This window comes from Ambystoma mexicanum, chromosome 1p (assembly GCF_040938575.1).
Source record: "Ambystoma mexicanum isolate Mex_15411 chromosome 1p, UKY_AmexF1_1, whole genome shotgun sequence".
NCBI lineage: Eukaryota > Metazoa > Chordata > Amphibia > Caudata > Ambystomatidae > Ambystoma > Ambystoma mexicanum.
This window is the reverse complement of record NC_090921.1, coordinates 356,671,409-356,691,632: the sequence shown is the minus strand read 5'-3', so window position 1 is coordinate 356,691,632 and position 20,224 is coordinate 356,671,409. Positions and strand designations below refer to the sequence as shown.

General features: G+C 49.5%; 1 long non-coding RNA gene across 1 annotated transcript in view; it reads left to right on the top strand.

Moving 5' to 3' along the window:
• The first annotated feature begins 15,308 nt into the window (after window positions 1-15,308).
• The window catches only part of LOC138570134 (uncharacterized), a 401,651-nt gene continuing 396,735 nt past the window's right edge, over window positions 15,309-20,224 (top strand). Inside the window, exon 1 of the long non-coding RNA XR_011303407.1 lies at window positions 15,309-15,372. This is a non-coding gene — a long non-coding RNA (uncharacterized lncRNA). The remainder of the gene's footprint in view (window positions 15,373-20,224) is intronic.

The window sequence follows — 20,224 nt, the reverse complement described above, 5'->3', positions numbered from 1 at the left end:
ACCTGCGCTGCCTCCTGCCCCTGCCCCTGGACTGCACCATTTGCACCAGTGGAATTACCCCCACCAGGCCCCTTGTGTGGATCTAATGCGGCCTCCTCCTCCTCCTCATCCACCACCAACCTGGATGCCTCCGCACCGTCTTGCACATTGTCCTGTCCCTGTGGGAGCTCACCTGCACCTTCCGCTGCCGAGGAGCTCGCTCTCAACCTTGGCCTCTTGGGCATCCCCTCGGCAGCTGCAGCCGTAGTGGCAGACCCAGGACCAGTCCCTTCGCTCCCGGAAGATGGCATGACCTTGGAGGGTGACTGGGCCTTGAGTCTCCGGCCGGTGGAGGCATCCCCGCCGCTCTGCTCCACAGCGCCGTCTCCGCCCTCTTCTTCACTCGCCACTGTGGAAAGGGAGACATTGAACACTAGCATCAGGGTACTGAACGTAAGTCTGCTAGACACAAAGCAAAAGTACATGAGTGGCACAGTCCTATGTCAGCCATCATCACCTTCCACAACACACGGGTCCTTGCAAGCACGCATACACATACACCACCGCACAGTCATGCACCTGTCTGTGTCAACCTCCCATTACAGTACAATCATGGGCAGCTAGGCCACAATAGTCAATACATGCATTGAGATGGGCATGTGTCATGCATCCATGGTGTTTCCCAGTCACACACTCACCACTCAGTAACACGCACATGTACAACATGCTCGCCCATGAGGGTGACATCACCATTCATGGTTCACACAACAGACATAGCCAGGTACAGACACAGGCATGCAATCATGTGTGCGTCATCTCATGCAGGTGCACATCATGCACAGCAACACACACCATTGTCGCTGCACAAGCTTGACCGGACTCACATGCTTCACTGTCATGTCCCTGCACACAGACATCCATACATGGGGCATGCCTGACATACGTCCAAGGTGCACACACCTGACACACCTCAACATGCACTACGCTGGACAAGTACACATGGACACTTACCACTCGACTCCAGACGGGTCTGCAACTCGAGGACCTGGCAGTGAAGCGCTGGGCGTGTGCGCTCCAGGACCCGCATCTGGATGTTGGGCAACTGGTCCCAGCGCCCCACTTCTCCACGAGCTTGAACGAGGTGTTGGGCCTTGCCGTGGGTCCTGGACCTGAAGTCCTCCAGTGTTTCAGGACGTGCTTGTAGTCGCGGGATGCCACCCCCTCCGCGTTGATGGCATTCACAATGTCCAACCAGATCCACCTCCGTCCGTCCTTGTCGAGGCACGATATTGTTGAGAAGAGGGCATCATAATACCGCAGGACTTGCTCCACCAGGATGCCAACTTCATTTGCAGTGAAGCTGACAGCCCTCTGCCTGTCTGCCGTGGGGTTGCCACTGGCCCCGGATGGTGTTTGGTCCGACATGGCAATCCCTGAGGCAGATGTGGGTGGGCCACTGGGTCCTGGGGCTGGACTGTGGAGCAATGGTACACCAGTCGGGAGTCTTCTGGGTCAGCAGGTGGTCGTATCAGGAACAGGATCCCTGGCAATGGCTTCTGTGCAGGCACCAAATAGCAAGGCACAAGGCTCTGGGGGGCAGGTAAATGGCCTTCTGGACAGGAGCATGGTCTTCCGTGTGTTGTGGCGTGGCCAGCTTGATGCAGAGTTCGTCCGCACATGAAAAAACAACACGTGAGCATGTAATTCGAGGAAAGGCCCTTAGCGCGTAAGCGTGTAAGTGACCTGACAAGCATGGGCTGCCTTCGCCAGGGGTTAAAGGTCGACACGGGTAACCAGTTCTCTGTACGTGCTTTTCGTGGAGACCGACCGCGTGTGTTTCTTCTTCTTGTGGGTTTACATGCAATTACTTCACATCACGTTCGTACTTCTTGTTTTTTGGCAGGGGAGTTGCCTACGCGCACACGCATGTGTGTTTTTCTTTTCCGCGCAAGGCAGACAGTGAGCCGCGTACACTTATTTTCCCACTCTGGTTGCCCCTGTGTGTCGTGCACCCATTTTCGAGGTCAGAGGAGCCCACGTGTTCCACGCGTATGTATTTTTTGTGTCCCTGGGTGCCACAGCGTACTGCTGGAGGTGTATTCCATGCTTGTGGGCTACCGGGGGTTGCGTGCACGTTTATTATGATTTTTTTGGGGTGTCTGAGCATTGCATGACCCGTCTTTTATCACCAGGGGTCACAGACAGCCTTGCAGGAGCACAGGGGTGCGTCTAACATCACGTACCTTGCCCCCTTCACCCCAATTACCCAGGACAATTGCTGTGTGCACCTCCCATTGGCTACATACCATCTGTGCTATGGTTGGGAGGACACCAAAAGGGAAGGGCGGCAAATCTGGGTGACCTCTCAAGGCTGGGCTTGGTGGGGCATGTGGCCGGGGTGGCCAGGGAGTCCAGGGAGTCTAGGGAGGCCAAGGTGGATGTGGAGGGGGACATGACCAGGGTGTGCCACCGGGGCAGGATGCCCAGCAACTTGCTGGGACTGCCATGCCACCACCCCCAGCGCCTCAGGGAGATGCTGCTGCTGAAGTCATCCCCAGCGCACCTCTGACCCCACAGGCAATGTCATCTGCTGGCACAGGCCACCAGGTGATGGAAGCTGCAGGTGCAGCTGTGGCAACCACCACCCAGGCTCGGGGTCAGCCAGCGCAGGCTGCCTTGCCACAGGACTCCCAGGCATATTTTCAGGGCAGTAACTATGACCAAGGCACATGTTCCTGGGGTAGTTTTGACATTGCTGCCCCAAGCAGCCAGGTGGTGGGAGCTGCATGGGCAGATGCAGCCGACACCACACCGGCAGTGAGTCTGCCAGCCATGACTGTGTCGGTCACAGCCCTTGGCACTGAGGCAGTTGTGCTGCTGGATCCTGGCAACAGCACCCAGCAGCCAATCACACAATCCAGGCCTTCCATCCTCATGCCAATTCATACTCCCATTGGTCAGTCCACCATCGCCACTGCCCCAACTGACCAGAGTGGCATTTGCCCCTCAGGGTCTGCACAACCGGCCAAGAGGAGGAAGTGTGCTTCTGCGCATGATGCTGGGACCCCAGGCACGGCATCGATCTCCGGCACGGCAAGGAAGAAGCCCTTCAATAACGAGGAGCTGGACTTCCTTGTGGACTACATGTCGGCACACAACTGCGATATGCTGGTGGGCTCAGGTTGACATTCTACGCCTGCCCAGCGTCAGGTCCACTGGCAGTTCATTGCGGATGGTGTGACTGCAATGGGATATGAGAGGCGCACAGCTCAGGAGTGCAACAAGCGTTGGACTGACCTCCGACGGTGTGCAAAACAAAAGCGGGCCTCTAATTACTCCCCGACTCTGGCCACTGGCAGTGGGCCTCCACCAGAGGAGGATGTACTCAATCCGCACGGGGAAATCGATGCAGAGTTCATCGATCAGGGACTTATCGAGGGAGCGGAAGAGATGCAGGATTATGACGCAACGTCCGGTGAGTCTTGATGCGTGTGTGTCCAGCCCATGTGTGTTTTGCTTGTGTGATGTGTTGTGATTGACTGCCAGTTCAGGCTATGTATTAATGAGTAACATGTGTGACACATGCAATGCTTTACTGATGCATGCTTGTCATCATGCAGTCTGCATGCAGGACATATGCTGCACACGGGGGCAGTCCTCATCACCACACTTGCACCCTACTTACATGCAAGTCACTCGGCAGCCTCTCCTGACCATGTACAGGCTCACTGACATGTTTGCATATAGCCTGTGGTGTAGTTCCACCCAACACTCAGCCTATGTCATCACATGACTGACAGCTATGTGAGGTCACCCTGCAAGCTGCTCCTCCTCCTCATGGGCATGCTTCCTTGCCTCTCCACTACCCTGCAGCTCACTGTCTCCATGGTACTGGCGGTTTCCGTGTTGGACTACTGCAATGGCCTGTTCACCTTTCCTGTGTACATGCACAATTCCCTTTCCAACCCTGCCATACCTGTGCTGTGGGGTAAGTCCTTTGTCCTTGATGCAGGGTGCCTCCCTTGGACCATGCAGATGGCACAGGCTCAGAGTGCACATGAGTGTTCATTCATGGACCATTGCATTCCCTGCAAGCTCCTATGGGTCCATGGCAGGCTAGTCATTGTACCACATCTCCAGTTTTTTATCCATCTCGTGATATTTGGTCATCCATATCATGCTCACTCAGGGTCACTTCATCATCATGCACAGGTTTATGGTGTCCTTGTCTTTGTCGAGCACAGGCCTCCCTCTGTTACAGCCACCCTGCCTCCAGGCCACTGGTGTTGTGGCTTCTGCCTGCATAGATGTACTTGTGCTGGTTCCTCATGTGTCCCCCTCTCATCTACTGTTCTCAGATTTGGGGGGTTCTATGTTAAGGTAAATACCAGGATCCTCCCTCTCTTCCTTCTCACCTGTATCTTGTTCCTCAGAGGAGCTCTCTGTAGATATCGTCCTTCTATTTCTCCAAGTTCCCTCTTGTCTCTCTTTGTAGGTTTTGGGACGGACTCGTCTGGAGGCCACCTTGCCAGTTCGCAGATTGCTCGGCAGTGGGACCCTCGGGGAGTCCGCCCCTAATTCCAGGGAAAAAGGCGTAGGCCGGAAAAAACCCTGGTGTGATGGTTAACTGCTGCAGGATGGAATGCAGGAGAGCGTAGACTACGATTCCCAGAAGTCTCTTCCAAATTCAAACAAAGCGAAATCCAGGCACAACAAGGCGGTAGCGGGAAGAGAGTGAATGCAGCTGAGTGGAAGCAGGATCCGCACACGAAGAGGAGCGGGAAACGAAGGTGGTAGTAAATGGCCCAGAGAAGAGTAGCGCAGAGCGGGGAATGCAGACAAACAAGGTAAGCAGGCGACAAGTGGGAGGTATAGCGGAGGAAAGCAGGAAACAGAAACCCAGCGGGGAAACAGCTGGAGGGCAGAGAAATACTCACACGAAGAGCGCGAAGGAAGAAAATTTCAGCGTGTAAACCCGAAGCGGAAACAGAGGGTTGTAACGCACCAGCGTAGCGGTCCGGTGCGTAGATAACGTTGAGCCTCAGGGGGCGTGGCACGGCAGTCCGGACACTAGACCGCAGCGAATGGTTCCGTTAGTGTTTCTTCCATCGAGTCCACAACTTCCAGGACGGACGCGTCGTGACAGTATAACCTCTTCTCCTCTGGACCCCTCCGGGTTTCCCTGGATGGTTTCTATGGAAGAGACGTAGTAGTCGAGGTGCACTGAGGTTTCTTGCAGGTTCCCAGGACCTTTCAGTTCAAGGGTATCCTTTCCAAAGTATGAGGTACTGGAGAACCCCGTGTCTGTAACGAGAGTCCAAGATACGAGAGACTTCATATTCGGGATCTTCTTCTAAGTTTGGGATGCATTTCTTGATTTGTCTTTGATATGGATCTTTTTTGTAAGCCTTAAGAAGGGACACATGAAATACTGGATGGATCCTTCGTAAGGAAGAGGGTAGCTTAAGTCGAAAAGCTACTGGATTGATCTGCTGTTCAATGATGTATGGGCCAATATACCTTGGAGTGAATTTTCCTGGACGTATACGCCTTGGTAAGTATTTTGTGGATAACCAAACCTTATCTCCAGGCTTCCAGATCGGATTTGCTTGTCGCTTTCTGTCGGCCCATTTCTTATAGGATTGACGGCTGGCCGTTAATGTTTCCTGAGCTCTCAAGTGGGTTTGTTTGAGGGTGTTCAACAATTGATCTACAGTGGGTATGTTAGTGGTTGGAATCACTGACTGTGGGATATGTCGAGGTTCGTATCCATAAGTACATTTGAAAGGGCTCATACCAATCGCCGAATGTACTGTATTATTATAGGAGAACTCGGCTATGGATAGAAGTTGGCTCCAGTTATCCTGAGTCTGGTTGCAGTAACATCTGAGGTATTGTTCCAGTGTAGCGTTTAGTCGTTCGGTCTGTCCATTGCTCTCGGGATGGAATCCGGAAGACAATGCCCTTTGGATTTGTAATTGTTTACACAACGAGGACCAAAATTTTGAGGTAAATTGAGTCCCTCGATCCGAGACTATTGTATGTGGTAGACCATGTAGTTTGACTATGTCTTTCAGAAATACTTCTGCAGTCTTGGTGGCAGATGGAGTACCCTGGAGGGGGGAAAAATGAGCAAGTTTACTGAATGAGTCCACTACTACCATGATGGCTGTGAATCCTTCTGACGGAGGTAAGTCCACGATAAAATCCATGGATATATGCTGCCAGGGACCCGCAGGTAATGAATCCTGTTGGAGAAGGCCCAGTGGCTTGGCCGTGCTGTATTTACCTTGAGCACACGTGGGACAAGAAGATACATAGGCATAGACATCCTCGACCATTGTCGGCCACCAAAAGTTTCTCTTTAGTAGATGTAGTGTGGCCGCTTGTGTCCTGCTGTGGGTAGATCGTGACACCAGGCTAGTGCTTGAGACTGTAGTCCGGAATTCGGTAAGAACAGCTGGTCGTCTTTAAACAAGTATTCACCCTTGTTGATTAAGGATGGAAAACGTGTGACTGCGGATCTTGCTTGGGCTTCTAACACTTGTTGTAAAAAGGTGTTGACTGTTCCTATGAATTTCTTCCCTTGAAGTAACTGTTCGTGATTGGAGTATGAACCTGATTCTTCCCCAAAACTCCGGAAGAGGGCATCCGCTAGGTGATTCTCCTTTCCTGGTAAGTATGTTAGTTCGAAATCATATTGAGAAAAGAAGTATGCCCACCTGGCATGGCGAGAATTTCGGCATTCCATACTCTTGAGTACACTAAGATTCCGGTGATCAGTTCGTACCTGGAACGGGAAGTTAGCTCCTTGTAAAAGGTGCCTCCATTCTTCACAGGCCTGTCTGATGGCCAACAGTTCCTTTTCTACTACAGAGTAATTCTTTTCACTCGGGGAGAGTGTCCTAGAATAATAAGCAACAGGATGCTCCAGTCAATCTTCCTTCTTTTGGAGGAGAGCAGCTCCAATAGCTCCTTGTGAGGCATCTGTCTCTACAATGAAAGGTATGGTTTGATCAGGTTGCCTGAGGATGGGTGCGGAAATGAAAGCATCCTTGAGATGTTTGAAAGCCATATCGGCCTCTTTATTCCAGCAAAATCGTGTGCCTTTCTTCAGTAAGGCTGTGATGGGCAGGACAATGTTGGAAAATCCCGGGATAAATTTACGGTAAAAATTTGTCAGTCCTAGGAACCTCTGTATATCTTTTACTGAGTTTGGAGTGGGCCAGTTTTGGATGGCTGAGGTTTTGTTGGGATCCATTTCTACCCTTCCTTCCGACAGGATAAATCCCAGATAAGGGACTGTAACAGCCTCAAACAAACATTTTTCTGGTTTGGCTAGTAGATGATGAATACTGAGCCTTCGGAGTACCTCTGATACATGCTGACGATGTTGTGTTAGGGTTGATGAAAATACCAAAATGTCATCCAGATAGACCACTACTGAATTGAACAAAAGATCACAGAAAATCTTGTCCATAAATCTCTGGAATTGAGCTGGAGCATTGACCAACCCAAAAGGCATCACTTTGTACTCGTAATGACCCAAGGGAGTCTGGAAAGCGGTCTTCCATTTGTTTCCTTTTCGTACTCTCAAGAGATGATATGCTCCTCTTAGGTATAACTTAGTAAACCACTTGGCTCCTTGCACTGCTTCCATTATATCCTTAATCAAGTGCATGGGGTACCGATCCCGAATGGTCAAGCTATTAAGACCCCTATAGTCAATACAAGGTCAGAGCTCCTTGGTGCCTTTCTTGGGGATAAAAAAATAAAGATGCTCCGGCTGACGAGGTGGATTCTTGTATAAGACCATTTTGAATATTGGTGTCCAAATATTCTCTTAGAGCTTCCCTTTCAGGAAGAGACAATGGAAACATACGTCCAAAAGGAACTACAGCATCCGGTACCAGATCGATCTTACAATCCTCATTGCGACTTGGAGGTAAAGGTCTGGGTTGAACGTCTGCAAACACATCAGCATAACCTTGATAGTGCCTTGGTATGGTGTTGATACTTCTTACAGAAAGAGTAGACACTTGAGGACATAATTGCTCCTTGTTGGATAGGCAGGACCGAAAACATCGTTCAGAGCGGTATTCCACTACATTGGCTGTCCAGTCAATGCCAGGATTATGCCTTCTTAACCATGGGATGCCTAGGATAATTGGAAAGTGAGCTGCTCTTATTAGATCGAACACCATTACTTCCTGATGAAATGTCATCTTTACTCCCAGTTCTTCAGTCTCCTACCTGATAAGGCCCAAGGACAAAGGGGTACCATCCACCCCTTCTACAGGGATTGGGAGAGGTTTCGCTCTTCTGGGGATAGCATGATCTAAAGCCCATTGATCGTCCATGAAGTTCCCTGCCGCTCCACAATCCAACATGGCCAGACATTCTACAGAATGTCCTCCTTTCCAATCTAGAACCACCGGTAAAACCATCAACTGATGTGAGGCATCTGATACTTGGGGTGTATTAGTGATACAGGAACCTGCCGTTTGAACCCCTTCCTTGTCCCTGTTCAGGGTCGGGGTCTTTCGTTTCCCGATCTCCTGGGAGGTACATTCAGACAATCTCGCAGGAGGTGTTTCTCAGAACCACAATACATACATAAGTTCAAGTCTTTACGTCTCTTTCTCTCGATTGCAGTTAGGGGCCCTCGTACAGTTCCGACTTGCATGGGTTCTTCTGTTTATTGCATGGTTCTTTCAGGTGGTGTAGGAATAAAGGATGAGGAGGGTGATATTCCAGACTTGTATCTTCGTCTTTCGGTGCGTCTCTCGGCCATGTGGTATTCTATCTGAAGAGCCAGAGTAACCAGTTCCTGGAAGGATTCTGGTCTAGCTACCCTCGAGGGTTCGTCTTTAATCTCATCAAGTAAACCCCGTCTGAAGAGGGTTTGTTTGGCGGAATCCGGCCATCCCGTTTCCGCTGCAATCCTTTGAAAGGTTGACAAGTACGTCTGTACATCTTGAGAACCCTGTTTAGTATCCACTAGGTTCTCATATGAGGTGAATAGAACTTCGGGTCTTTCGAATCTTGTGTGGAACTGTTGAACAAAGGCTCCATAATCAGCTAGAATTGGGTCGGAATTAGTCACCAACGGAGTTGCCCAAGCTAGGGCATTACCCTCCTATATTGGAGATAAGAAAACCGACTTTGGCTTTGTCAGATACGAACATCCTTGGGCGAAAGGTAAAGTAGACCTGACAGGCGTCAAGAAATTCTTTCATTCCTTTGGGATTTCCTTCGTACTTGCCACATGGCAAGGGCATAGGAGGAAGGTCATCTCGTACCTCCTCCCTTTGTGTAACTTGTAGGCGTATAGCAGCATTATCCGCCTTTAATGCATTATTATCGGCCTTTACTGCCTGTAGTTCAGCTGTAATTCCCTGAATCGCATTGACAAGTTCCTGATATTGCTCCAAACTGGCCATCTTTTGGCGTTGCAATCTCTCAGATTTGGGGGGTTCTATGTTAAGGTAAATACCAGGATCCTCCCTCTCTTCCTTCTCACCTGTATCTTGTTCCTCAGAGGAGCTCTCTGTAGATATTGTCCTTCTATTTCTCAAAGTTCCCTCTTGTCTCTCTTTGTAGGTTTTGGGACGGACTCGTCTGGAGGCCACCTTGCCAGTTCGCAGATTGCTCGGCAGTGGGACCCTCAGGGAGTCTGCCCCTAATTCCAGGGAAAAAGGCGTAGGCCGGAAAAAACCCTGGCGTGATGGTTAACTGCTGCAGGATGGAATGCAGGAGAGCGTAGACTACGATTCCCAGAAGTCTCTTCCAAATTCAAACAAAGCGAAATCCAGGCACAACAAAGCGGTAGCGGGAAGAGAGTGAATGCAGCTGAGTGGAAGCAGGATCCGCACACGAAGAGGAGCGGGGAAACTAAGTTTGTAGTAAATGGACCAGAGAAGAGTAGCGCAGAGCGGGGAATGCAGACAAACAAGGTAAGCAGGCGACAAGCGGGAGGTATAGCGGAAGAAAGCAGGAAACAGAAACCCAGCGGGGAAACAGTTGGAGGGCAGAGAAATACTCACACGAAGAGCACGAAGGAAGAAAACTTCAGCGTGTAAACCCGAAGCGGAAACAGAGGGTTGCAACGCACCGGCATAGCTGTCCGGTGCGTAGATAACGTTGAGCCTCAGGGGGCGTGGCACGGCAGTCCGGACACTAGACCGCAGCGAATGGTTCCGTTAGTGTTTCTTCCATCGAGTCCACAACTTCCAGGACGGACGCGTCGTGACAACTGTAGTCTCAGTTGTCTCAGATTATGCAATTGACACCTCCAAACACTGTCTGCGACTTCACTGTACTGTGGTCAGCTATTCAGAGCCATGCACTGGCTCCCCGCCATTCCCCAGGGGGTGGGAGGGTGCAGTGCATCCCTACAACCCAGTGCCAAGACTTTTCACATGATGACTACACTTGCCCTTACAGTGCCGTCATGTCACAAGATGGACATCAGTACATTTCTGGTTCTGTTGATAATTGAGGATGTACACATGTGCTGCACTGCACCCAAGCACTTCTGAGCCATGTTTCACCCTTCAACATGCCTATTCACTTGTGTGTTGTAAAAGTGACCTGGCATGTATGTATCCATTTGCCTCCTTCACTGTATTTCAAGGCACCTGCGTTGTTGCATCCTATGACACGTGTGCTTTCATTAATATTGATGTTATTGTAGTGCATGTTGACATGCATTTTGCATGTGTCATGGACACTTCTATTTGATTTACTGCTGTGGCTATTTGGGATTGGTGCCATGGCTATGCTACATGCCATCTCCTTGTTGACATCTGTATTTTATCGGAAAGATATTGGCCTGCCAGAAGGTTGTGTGTGATGCAGTTGATATGCAACATGCAGTACATGTGTGGGTTTTGCATTTGACACTCATCCATGTCTGCTTTCAGGGTCCCCTTCCATTTCATTGCCACTGCATGCATGCCAGAGTTTGTGTTGTGTGGACGTGGCTGCCTCATGTGTTGGCCCCCAATATTGTGTTGTATATGTGTGTGGTATGTGCTGCTGACATGTGTACTCATGTTTATTTTATCTTTTTTACAGGTGATGATGCACCAGAAGCACTGGAGGAGGAGATGGCAGACAGGGTGGACGGTTCAGGCCACCAACCATGCACCAGTGGTGGTCGTGGGGTGGTAGGCCATGAACATCCCTCGGTGCACACCACACCACAATCGAGGAATGCTGTCCTCAGCCACAGGCTCTTCTGGCACAGAGAGGTCACGTCTCCTTGAGCCCCGCAGGCGTGGTGCCCAGCAACGTGGTGGCTGTGCGCTACTGGGGAACACTGGGTGGGAGCAATACGTGTATGCCATTGCACAGCAACAGGGGGGAGCAATTGAGGTGTTGGCTCAAGGCATGGAAGGTGTGGCTGATTCCATTCTCCCCCCGGATAGGTAGGTGGAGCTCCAGCAGCAGGCAACACAGTCCACGTGCCGCTCACTCAAGCTGGGCACAGCGGCATCCAACACTCAGCTATTGCTGCTGACACATAGGCCACAGGAAAGACCTGAGGGAAGATTCATCTTCCCTCAGAAGTACACTGGGTGCTCTCATCATGGACCAGGATGAACGGGCAGACCAGAGGCTGGTGCAGCTTGAACGCACACTCTCGGCTGAGCTCCATGCAAGCCAGGAGGAGGTCCGTCTGGCACGTGAGGCCTCCCTGGCAGAACTCTGTGTTATACATGCAGTGGTGCATGGGGACCTCCGTGCCATATTCCTTCAGAACCAGGCTAACCAGGGCTGTATGCTTGCCGCTGTGGAGAGGCTTGCTGGGGCTATGCGTGGGCAGGCACCTGTGCCACGTGCACCTCCTGATGTACAACCAGGGGTTGACGACAACAACCTATCTCTCACCCAGGTCATGCCATGGAGGAATGGAGGATACTTTTTTTTTGTCTCAACATCGACACATGTGGGTGTTGAGGTGTTGAGGTGCACCCTGCACATCCCCCCTCCTGGGTGGCCCCCCACCCCACCGGGTCTACTATGCCATTTTTATTTTTTGTCTATTGAGCATTTATGTTGCAGTGTGGTGCTATGTGGCATCCGATGGCATCCACTGTGTTCTGGCTGGGCCCATACATGATTGTCTTGTGTTTGTGTCTTGGGGTCTGGACACAAATGCCACTCCTGCTTCCCCTTTCCATGGGCTCGCAAGGATGGCACCGTGTGACAGTAACTTTCACAGAGGCATTGGACTTCCGTCATATCATAGGCCAGTCTGAAGTCCAACTTGTATATACACCCCTAGTGGGGATTCATGATGGTTTCTCCAGTGCATGGTTGGACAGCATTTTGGTGTTTTGGTATATTGCTGACTGTGCATGATTTCATTCTGCTAATTCATGTATTGCCTTGATTGTATACATTATTGATGCACTTCATGGTGTATGCGGTCCCATGCCCCCTTTAGCTGTCAAGGCCACTCTTATGATGGTAGGGGTACGTGTGGTGGCAATGTCACATTGAGTCACTTGTGCTATGGTGTTTACTCACTGTCTGACAATGTGACTGTTGGGTCCTGTGTTCATGATGCGTTATGCTGGTAATATTGATAGTCCTGTATTGGCTTTGCTTATGATGTGTCACAGGACCAGCAATATGTTTCCGTTGCAGATGTGTCCTCGACAGAGTGGTTAACATGGAAAATGTATGCTACACTGTGTGTTCATGCTTTTCCCATGGTAACATGCATTGAATTGCCCTGCAAACACCCCCCACAACACACACAACACACCCCCAACCCTACCCCCACCCCAACATCCACCCACACACTACTGATGCACATGTTCACTTAGACTTTCGTGATCGTGAACTGGCGCTGCTGGCTCATTTTTTTTCCTTTGTTTTTTTATGCAGCTGCAGGGGTTTCCAGGCCACTGACACCACTCATGTGTAGTGTAGTGAGCGGGGTGCTGGGAGGGGACAACCCCGCAGCACCCGCATTTTCTTTTATTTTTTGGGATTCCATGAAATGCATGCCACAAAGGTTTGAGGTTTTGGTGTTCAGGGCTTTGGCGGCATGCATTTACATACTTTTAGTATAGGTTGGATGTTTTTTCCTTACTCTTGTCTGTGGCCTGTTTCCATTAGGAACAGTATGCTTTGTGACAGCTGTGTCATGTGTGTTGATATTTTTATTGCGGTTTTCACATTGCATGCCATGGTGTGTGGGGTGGGGGACCTGGGGTTGAGGGAGGTTTAGGTGACATACCAGCATTTGGATGTGCTATTTTGCATGGGGGGGGTTGGAATCTGTGGCTTGCATGTGTGCCTTTTGGTCACACGGGATTGTGTTTGTTTAAGTGGCTAGGAATCCACACAATGCTGCAATTCCAAGGACACATTCTCAGGGTGTTAAGGTAGTGACAGTTGACTGCCCCTTTGTCATCATCGATTGTCACCTGGAATGTGCCAGGCCTGTGCACTCCACGGGGGGGGCAGTGGGGGGGGGGAAGTTTAGGTGAAAAATGTAGCCACAAGCTGGGTACGGGCTGCCTCGCCACATGCCCTTTCCCCAACCATGCGCAGCGGCTGGGCATGTGATTGGGGATGTGGGGGTACCACCATCTCCACCGGTACACCCAGCTGGGTTGCAACGTTGTACAGGACACATGCTGCCATAATGATCCTGCACACTACTGGGGGCGCATATAGTAGCTGCCCACCAGAGCGGTCAAGAGAGCGGAAACGTGACTTGAGCACTCCGAATATACGCTCAACTATGCCCCGGGTTGCAATATGGGCTGCGTTGTAGCTTACCTGGGGTGGTGTTCTGTATTGGCGTCATCATGTGGGTGCTCAGAGGGTAGGCTCTGTCCCCTGGGGAGGTGATAATGGTTGTCATTAGTTGGGTTTGTTAATTTGTCTGTGTGTCACATGCATGCATGTGCACAGGCATTTGTACTCACCAATGAGCCATGTCTTGCCATGCCTCCCAGCTTCCAGGTCCCGGTGTAGGGCAGACATTCTGTATATGAAACTGTCATGGGTGGACCCGGGATAGTTTGCATAGACTGAGGTGATGATTCCCTTAACAACATACAACCTGCTCGTTGATGGAATGCCAGTGCTTGCGGTTGCGATAGATGTGCTCAGTGGCCCTAGGTGGACGTAGGGCCACATGGGTGCAATCGATGGCACCGAGCCCTCTGGGGAAGTGTGCCACCCCGTAAAAGTCCTCGACCACGGTCTGCCTTTATGCGGGTTTTCTGGGCATGTATATGTGCGTGTGGACTGAGGGGAATGTAGTCATGATTGTCAACACATGGTGTAGGCAGTGTGACTGCGTGGCCTGTGAGACACCCCCAACTATGGCAGTTGTACACTGAAATGACCAAGTGGCCAAAAAATGCAGGATAATGAGCCCCTTTTCCAAGGGGCTCAGTGCTTTGGAGCACAAGGTGGGTGATGTGAGGTCATTCTCTCACTCAGTGACCAGGTCTAGGATGATATGAGGTGGAAACCTATACCTGCCATAGACCTGGTAATCAGGTATCGCAGAAAGGCTGGTCCTGGGTAAGAATATGTAGAGCCTGGCTATCCTCCTCCTGCGGTGTCCCACGATCACTGCTGCGAAGAATGGGACACATTCATCATAGCTGTATATGCTTGCTTGTTGTTTGTGCACGCTTTTATGCTGCGCCGGGCTGCTTCCGCCTGCTTTCGCGTGGCGGATGTGTTTTCGGCTTTGCACGTCTTCTGGCGTGCGCAGGTTTGCCCTGTTTAGTTTCATGAATACGTGTTGTTAGCACGCATGTGGGCGTTGCGAGGGTTTCACTGCTGTACTTCCCCCATTACGCCCACATTTTCACGTGTTGTTCCCCATTTCGCGCGTTCCACTCCCTTTTTAGGTGTGTGCGCTGGATGTTGTGCGCCTTTACTGGGCGACTCGCGCCCAGCTTTCAGGATGTCGCAGTGACGCGTGCGCCACGCGCGGATTCAGCGCAGGTCCCAGGTAAACACCGCATAGTGCCTTCCATGAACCAGTAAACGGGCGCACGAGTGCGCTGCGTTTCTCACGCTGGCGTTAGAGATTTCAGCACACAATAATTCCATGAATTACCCCAAAAATTTTGACGAGTAGCTTTTATGCATTATTTGCACTCAACACCATGTGGAAAATGAGCCCCATTATATGACGTTTACTGTACATATAAGTAAGTCACCAATCTGGTTTGCATGCCTCTAATGAGAGGCATCCAAAGTATTAAAACAGTCCTTCCATGTGAGTTGTTTTTTTATTGTGCTCCAAGCGATTGTCATCTTTCAATGCGTATTGATTTTTTATTCCAGCATGGAGGTTGTCAAGTTTGCAATGCAGTTGGTCCCACATGACACCTTATGAAACAGGTAAATATCAGTCTTTTCCAGTTACACTATTGTATATCATAACAATTTATGTAGCGTTAGTTCTATTGCACACTTGTAATTAGTTTACCATTTCGCTCTGTTAGGTTTGTGGCACTGACAGTAACTTAACAGCCTATATGTTTATTGTAGATCAAAATTCATCTTTTTTTGTTCACAAATTTTAATGGAGTTAGCAATGTCTAATGATGGGGGGAGTCATTATATGGAGCCGTTTTCGGAAATGTAGCCGCAGCTTCAGCATAATCCGCAATATTTTATGATAAAGGTTTGCAAAAGAAAAAGGAAGGGTTTCGGTTTGTATGATGTGTTATGAATGTCTTGTTCGATGCGTGTTCAGCCATGATTGCTTGTGTTCCATGCTTTCAAAAGGTGTGCATGTGATTGAAAAGGTGAATTTTTCTGGAAGTGTGTGAATGTGTGATGTAATGCTGTGTTGCCTGTCAGTTGTTGTGACAATTCGCCAGGTATTGTCACTTTTCCCCAAGGGGGAGCCCTTTCCCATGAGGCTAGGCAGGTTCGGCCACCTACCCAATAGTCGCCATAGGAGTGGTTTAATGTGGGAGGACCTCATGTGGAGGGACTCCCCCACTGTTGACAAGGTACGATCACCTAGAATACAGCCCTTTGAGAAAGTCATACCCTAACATTCCCTAGCCCTCCCCTCCATACCATACCATTCCATTCCATTCCAAACCACTTCTTTGAAAATAGACCAATATATTATTGTAATACATGGGATAAAGCCAAAGCACAAAGTATTAGGGCGAAGAAGAGAACAGAAGACATAAGTAAGACTGACTGTGCTATGACTGTTATGAGGTGGCCCCAAGAAAGCAATATTAGCAAGCTGTCAAAAGAAACAAAGTGCTTTGACAATCCACCAGGGTGGGACTGGCAACAATGTATAAGAACAGACGATAACGATGGACTAAATAAATTGTCAAGTCCAGCCGGAGGAGGGAACAGGAGGTGTGAAAACCATCTGTGGGAGTTTCGAATATTGTCAGCAAACTGGAGAAGAGCCAAGGATTTCGGCAAAGCGCTTTGGAAGTACTTTGTAGTTCTAACTGGAGCGGATCTGAGCTCGAAGCAAGAAAGCAGAGGCAAGCAGTGCAGCAGAGCATGGAGCCACCACGGTGCTGCAGAAACACAGGAGAGAAGCCTGAAGCGCCGAAGAGACGGACCTCGGTCCCAGGAAGCCCCGGTATTGTACCGAAGTCCCAAAGAAGGTAACGGGAGGTTTGAGAGATCCAGAGGGGGTGGTAGAGAGGAAGGCTCAAGTGGTTCTCCCCTGGCCCAGTAGTAAGAAGTAAACTATTGGGAATAGTGAACCAAGCACCCGAGGAGAAGTTCCTCATCGCAGTGGTAGCAATAAGCCCGCTGACCACCAGAGAAGGGTCTGGTACCCTTACACAAGCAAACTGACCATCCGAGGATAACTTCCTTACCACAGTGGCATCAATAAGCCCACTGACCACCAGAGAAGGGTGGTCTGGGACTTCAATACAACTGAATTGAGCCCCCAAGGAGGACTTCCTTGTTGCCGTGCCAATAATAAGTCTGCTGACCATCAGAGAAGGGTCTGGTACCCTTACACAAGCAAACTGACCATCCGAGGATAACTTCCTTACCGCAGTGGCATCAATAAGCCCACTGACCACCAGAGAAGGGTGGTCTGGGACTTCAATACAACTGAATTGAGCCCCCAAGGAGGACTTCCTTGTTGCCGTGCCAATAATAAGTCTGCTGACCATCAGAGAAGGGTCAGGGACCCCAACATAAGTAAGATGAGCATACGAGGAAGCCATCCTCATCACAGTGGCGGGGAGAAGTCCACTGAAATCCAAAGAAGGATTTGGGTCTTTGCTAATACCGAGCGAGAGTGGCAAAATAAACATCAAGTTGAAAGATATGTATAATACCTCTCAAACACCAGGAGAAGGGAGTCATTCTCCTGGCGAAGAAACTGAAACTCTTTTGGATATACTGAATACATGCCATGGGAAAGGAGACATTCCTCCTGGCTTTGTTATGAACTATATTGGAGTGTGTGGACCAATATGAGGAGAGGGAAGTCATTCTCCTAGTCCCAAAGGCATAGTAGTATAAAGGTTTTGTTGGAATCACAACAAGCCAAGGTAAGGGAGTCATTCCCCCTGACATTTATTTTGTGTAGAAGAGATATTTTGGGACCAACGCCCGAAACCCAGGAAAAGGGAGTCATTCACCTGGAGTAGGAACATTCGGTTGGATTATTCTTTAGTTGTAGTGTAAGGGATAGAAGTCTGTTGTAACACAGGGCGGTGGAGTTTGATTTTGAAAGACATTCTTAAAGATTCTTTAGCATTAGTTTGAGACAGGGAAACCCCTCTTAGAAGATAGGGGTAGTGAGGGTTTCTTTTTACTATAAATAAAGGTTTATAGCAACCACCATGCCACCTTTGCGTCAGCTTCCTTCTTTGACACCCTTACAATGTGTGCTTGTTTAACATTTTTCCATGTCATTTGCATTTCCATTTATTTACTGTGTCCCCTCCGTGGGTGTTGCATTTGCATGGTAAAGGCATTTCAGATGTGCGCATGTGTTTGTTACGCATGCTAATGGTTGTATTTTGTGATGGTGTGTGAGGTCTATTGTATGGCAATATATTTTTTATGATTCATTTTGCTTCCATGCAGTCGTTGATGGCTTTGATTGTTGTGTGGTATTCATCACAACAAACTTCATTTTGTTGTGTCTCATTTATATATGTGTATTTAGGTTTTATTATTACTGTTCAATATCATAAGTACCAGTTATGATAAACCATTGTCTGATCTCAATCAAGTCAACTGTAATAAACAAACATGTTTTGGGGAGGTTAACTGTATGCATAAACAGTTATGCGCTTTGCTACATTTAAAGATGTATTTGTTTATCTGGTTGCCATTATGTTTGTCAATGTAAGGACAACATGTTATTGGGTTGTCTGGGTAACCTAGAACCTTCAACGGTCCCAACACACAATGTTTACAAGGCTGCATGGCTGTTTGAGTATAGATACAGCTTGGACAGGAGGGCCTCTGGCCTCAGGTCTCACACTGCCTGTGCATTATTGTTTGTGCTTCAAACTACCATAACCTTCTCATCTGCCTCCTTGTTTTTCGCAGGCCTGCACTGCAGCGCATGTGCCCTGTAACTGTTTCGCATTGCCTGTGCATTTTGTTTCTTGTGCCATTTCTTTGTGTTCCATATTTGGAACACGAAGGGCCTCTGGCCTCAGATCTCACACGGAGAGCCAAGTCTTCCATTTTACTGCAGCATGGCCCAGTCTTCGACGCTCTCCGTCTCCATGAAGGAGTTCCTTCATGGAGACAGAGAGAAACGAAAAATGGGCCATGCTGCAGTAAAATGGAAGCCTGTACCACCACGGCTGGATTGTCCAGCCGTGGTACAGGCCTGGATTTTACTGGTCCCGGACCAGTACAGGCTGCAGGTGCTAGCATTAGTAGCAGGTATAAATAAGTACGTACTGGTCAGGTGACTTGTGAACCGGACCGTCACCGGAGCCAAAGGGCAAGGCCGCACCGTCCATGACTGACTGCACGTGGCTGGATGGATCAGCAGTGCTACTTTGTTCGTTCTCCTCCAATTCCGCCTAAGTGAAAAGAAGGTGGTGCCAGCGTCGTGTGCGTCCACCTGACCCCACCCACACTGACTCTGCTGCATAGTAACAATATTTCATTGGCTGTTTGTCAGCCAATGAAATTTGTTATGAGTCACTGACTCATAACAAATGTCATTGGCTGACAAACAGCCAATGAAAAATTGTTACTATGGTGCAGATTGTCATACACTAAACACTGCACTGTTTCTGCATGAATGAATACTGGCGGGGCCATAGCCCTAGCGCCCTGCCAGTATTCCTATATAAACGCTGTTTAAACAGATTATGCTAACTGCGCAGAGCTACGAGCTCTGTGTAGACAAAAACTATACGAAAACTGCGTGAAATGGGACACGCCCCTCTGCTCGTGTAGACACAGGCCCAGCAACACGCGACCACAATTGTTTCTTATGATGCTGCCATGCCCTGTAAAAATGAATGAATGCATTTAACTTTTCTCCGCATTCCCTGGGGATGGGGGGGCAGTGCCCCACCGCCCTAAATAAGCAGCCGCCACTGGGTGTGCTACTGATTTGTGCGCCGCCATGGGTGTGACATGCTGCAGTGGTTGTGGCCAGGGCCTAGAGTCTTGGATGCATGGCCGAAGGCCATACTTCCAAGACTGTAGGCCCTGGCCACAACCACCGCAGCATGTCACAGCAATGGATACACATCTATAGATCCACCCGTACTACCGCACATCACTCAAGTGGTTGTGGGGAAGGCCTGCAGTCTTGGATGAATGGCCGAAGGCCATGCACCCAAGAACAAACTTATAAGCTCTAAAGTTATAAGCCAACATGGGTTTTATATAGTGCAGTGGTTGTGAGCAGGACGTAGACTTTTGGGTGCATGGCTGCAGGCCATACACCAATGAGTGTAGTCCCTGCCCACAAGCAATGCAGGATATCATATTCATACATCACACCGATACATTCGATTATGTATCTGGTAGGTGTGGGAAGGGGCTAGAGTCCTGGGTACAAATTGTGTACATGCTACAGTTATAATGTTTCATTCTATGGGTGTGCTAATTATTTATAAGCGACCATGGGTGTAATATGCTGCGGTGGTTGTGGCCAGGTCCTAGAGTCTTGGGTGCATGGCTGTAGGCTGTAGGCCATACTTCCAAGACTCTAGGCCCTGGCCACAACCACCGCAGCATGTCACAGCAATGGATACAC